The sequence below is a fragment of the Octopus sinensis genome, linkage group LG1 (assembly GCF_006345805.1).
Source record: "Octopus sinensis linkage group LG1, ASM634580v1, whole genome shotgun sequence".
NCBI classification, from domain to species: domain Eukaryota; kingdom Metazoa; phylum Mollusca; class Cephalopoda; order Octopoda; family Octopodidae; genus Octopus; species Octopus sinensis.
In genome coordinates this window covers 189,498,247-189,503,031 of record NC_042997.1, presented here as the reverse complement: position 1 = coordinate 189,503,031, position 4,785 = coordinate 189,498,247, and positions in this window count along the sequence as shown.

Below are 4,785 nucleotides of genomic sequence, written 5' to 3'. Positions count from 1 at the left end.
AGACTTATTCGTAAGACGTATTAGTACCGGGAAAAAGAATTATGCAAATAATATATGTTTGTATGTGTGTGTGTGTGTGTGTGTGTTTGTGCGTGTGTGTTTTTGTATTTATGTGCGTGTGTATATACATGATACAGGAAAATATCACTTAGTGCTGAAGTACTATCAGAAAGTAGAGTGGATCGTGAAAATCTACGTAGAGCTCTAAACATAATGGTAGCGGTCGTACATTTACCTATACACACAATTTCTACTATAGGATATATATATAATATATATAATATATATATATAAATATTATTATTTCTAAGTCTCTCTAAAGGATACTACGGCAGCGTTACTGGACATTAATAGTTATCGCCAAGCTAATATGTCAGTCCATAAATAGAGGATGAAAGCTGCCGTTGATTAGCTCCAATAGGCCATCGCCTCTAGCTAGCTATATGGCACACGAACCTGCGTCCATTATAACCTTCGAACAGGGGAGGTCAGCCGCTTCCCTTTGCTGGTCAGGCATCTGCAGACATGTTTCAGAATATTTGCCATTTATCAATGCAGAGTAGCCGAACCCAGCAGGTGTCGCTACTGACCATCTGTTCGAAGGATTATTTGCCTAAATTCAGTGGAATACATCCACTGGTTTACAAAAATAGAAATATTATTTCCAAGTCTCTCTAAAGGAGACTACGGCAGCGGTACTGGATATTAATAGTTATGGCCACAGGTTCGGCAACGGCCTCTTGGAGCTAATCAACAGCAGCTTTCCTCCTATATTTATGGTCTGCCATATTAGCTTGGCATATATATATATATATATATACAAGGTGCGATTAGTATATTGTTGTCTAAATTGCGCAAAAAAGAAAATACCACTCATATCTCATTTTAACAGATATATTTACTAAAAGTACATAAAAATATCTTGAAATACTAAAGAGTAAATTTATTCAATAAAATTGCCATTGGCTTCAACCACGTTCTCCAGACGACTTTGGAATCATCTGCAACTCTTCTGGACAGCCTCCTTGTTTAAGTTGGTGAATGCTGCCAAAATCCTTGCCTTTAGTTCATCTTTGGTGTTGCAAGTAGTTTTATTATTCTCACACTCAACTGCTCCCCCACACATAATAATCAAGGGGGTTGCAGTACGGGGAGTTACTTGGCCAGATCTTAGGGGTGATGTGGTCGCAGAAATTGTCTGACAGCCATGACTGGGTTCTCCTGATTGTGTCTAGACTACTGGTGTTAAATAGATGTTTCAAATTAATATCAGATTAATATCCAATTTTTCACCCGCATTTTAATTTTAATTTTAAATTACTACGTTATCAAACCGGCAAAAGCTACTTCAGTAAATTATTTTATGCAGTATTATTTCCGGTAATTTAGCGCACCAAAACGAGAACTTTTGAAAAATAACCACAAGTGTAATAGGTAGAACTACATACATGTTCGACCTCGTGCGGATGTATAGTGTGTAGTTCTGCAAATTATATTTGTATGGACGATCATACTGAAGATGTACAGATGAATTGTGTAAGTAAAATTACGTAATTTGTTAATAGTGAAACATTGTTTATGACTAATCTATATTTTTGTTACTTTTCATTTGTCTTGCTCGCTTACGTTTCTGGTGTTTGCTAAATCTTCTAGAGAACAATTTTTAGTGGTAAGACCATAGCGGATCTAATTCTAGTATTAGGGTGTCCACATAGTGGTAATCCCTCTATATATAGATATATATATATATATATATATATAATATATATATATATATATATATATATATATAAGTTCGGTAAAATTTAGATTCAGATGAAAATGGTACTTAAGTTAAAGGCACCAGAATTTAGTATGGTATTATCCATATAATTCTAAATGGGGTGATTATAAGCAAAATAAGCCACAATGATATCCAGAGGTAATGCAGTGCGATCATTTCATGCGAATCCATTTAATTGAACAATGCAAATATTACATCAATTTAAAATGTAGAGCAATCTTCAGCTGCATAAAAATATAGAATTTAGTTAAATTCAAAGGATTTATTTGTATAATTTTCTTTTTATCCAAAATCGCAAAGAGGATAAGTAGATAGACAAAGAACATGCTTTAACATCACAATAGTTACTACTGTGTTTGTGCTTTTCCAATCATTACCGCCCGACAACCGGTGCTGGTTTGATTATGCCTCTGTCACTTAGCGGTACAGCAACAATGTTGCGATAAAATAAGTACCAAGCTTTAAAAAATAAGCACTAGGATCGATTTGTTCGTTGAAACCGTTCACCATAGTGCCCCCAGCATGGCCACAGTCCAGTGACTAAAACAAGTAATAGAAGATAAGATAAAGCAATACACACTCTGATATCAAATTTTGGCACAAGGCCAGAAATTTCGGGGGAGGGGGGTAAATAGATTACATCGACCCCAGTACTCAACTGGTACTTATTTTATCGACCCCAAAAGAATGAAAGGCAAAGTCAACCTCGGCGGAATTTGAACTGAGAATGTAAAGAGCTGGAAGAAATGCCGACAAGGATTTTACCCGTGTGCTAACGATTATGCCAGTTCGCCACCTTAAAGAAAATATACACGACCTTTTCTACTAAAGGCACAAGGCCTGAAATTTGGAGGAGGAGAATAGTCGAATACATCGATCCCAGTACACAAATGGTACTTATTTTATCGACCCTAAAAGGATGAAAAAAACTAAGTCAACCTCGGCGGAATTTGAACACAGAACTTGGAGACGGATGAAATGCCGCCAAGCATTTTATGCAGCGCGCTAATTATTCTGCCAGTTCTCTTCCTTAAAGGTAATATACATATTAAAACGAAATATACTCCTATTCCTTTCTGCAGAATCCACCTCAAGCATGGTTCTTGGTCAGGGAATTCTAGTTGATATTTGGCGAAATCACTCGTATCATATTCTAAAGAAAGCGTCAGGAAAATACATTATAACTTTCCAAGTCATGTTTTACACAAAATAAACATATGGTTTTTAACATCAGATTTTTAAAAAACCACAAAGCATGAAATGTAAATCATATCTGTCTTTCTAACTATCATTACACTCCAGGATTAATTTTCTTTGGGAGTTCTCATTTGTAAACCGAAGGAAAATAATTAAAGAAATTCATCAAAGCATTAGTACAGAATTAAAATCGTTTAGATTATATTTAAAAATGAAAGGAATGGGAGGGGGACGGATATACTTTTTGTTTTAAGGAAATAGGAAACATGCTTATAATTAGTTTGTAATTATATTATTTCCCTTTATCGTAATCAAATAGAAGTTTTGTAACGTATTTTCAGTGTTATGCTTCATGTGCTATATAAATATTGAGCAGCTGGATCTACTTGGAGTTTCATATATAAGATATATCGAGAATGTTATAACTTCAAGATATACCAAAAAGTAAATATATACGAAAGCAATACAAAAACAGTTTTAGAAAAATCCCTTCAACCCAACGGTAGACAAATATAAATAATGACCGAAGGTATGTGTTTTATAGAACTATAAATTACAGTTTAGGCCTTTCCATTAATATGAAATACACAGAGATTAGGAAAATAAGTGATAATCTACCTCTGCCCTGTACTTATGATGTAATCAAACCCATATACTTACACTCATGCATACACACATATATGCAAGTGAATATATATATATATATATATATATATATATATAATATATATAGATAATATAATATATATATATATATTATATATATATATATATATATATATATATAATATATATATATATATAATTAAATATATATATATATATATATTGTGTGTGTGGTGTGTGTGTGTGTATGTACATATATGTACATACACGCATACGTACATATATACATACATACATACATAAATACATACATATATATAAGTTAGTTCATTTCACGAATGATAGAGGACTGCTTAACACGTTGAATTAATAATATAATATATATATATAAGTGTGTGTGTGGGTGCGTGGGTGTGTGTTTGTGACCGCGTGTATATCGTTGGCGATTTTCTTTCTCCGTCTTCCTTCTTTGAACTTTTTCTATATTTCTGATGAAGAGCTCCGCTCGAAACGTGAAGTCCTTTCTTTTCTTTTCTTTCCTGAGCGTCCAATAACACTGTACTTATTCCACGTCCTCGCGTTGTTGCTTTTACTTGCTTGTTCATGTTTGGATTGATTATATATATATATATATATATATATATAATCAATAATAATAAAGAGTAAACTTAATTAATCAATTAATAATTAATAATTTTACCAAGTAGTTCGGTATGTTAAAAAAACCATTATGGGTAACCTTATACAAAAATTCTATTGTTATAAGCATAATTATAATTAGGGTTCAGCAAAAATTGCTTCACCATATACCGAAATTTAGAAATAGCCGTTAAATACTATTTCACTACCATAAAATATCTCTCAGACAGCAGTGCTCTCAACTCACGTAGGAAAAGAGAAACAAAATAACGAATCCACCTGGCTTTGATTAACTATATATAATTATAATTATGCTTATAATTATAAAATTTTTGTATATATATATATATATATCACGGATGTGCTGTCTAGGTAGGCAAGATAGGCGGTGCCTACCTTGGATAAAATAAATAGCAACATTTTCCTTTCATGGCAAAATATGCACCTAATTCAATAAAACCATGAAGGTTTCTTTGATTACTATGTATAAAATGCAAAATATATTTTTGTTATAGATTAGGTAGGCATAATTCGTCTCTGCTTTTCAATCTCAGTATTTA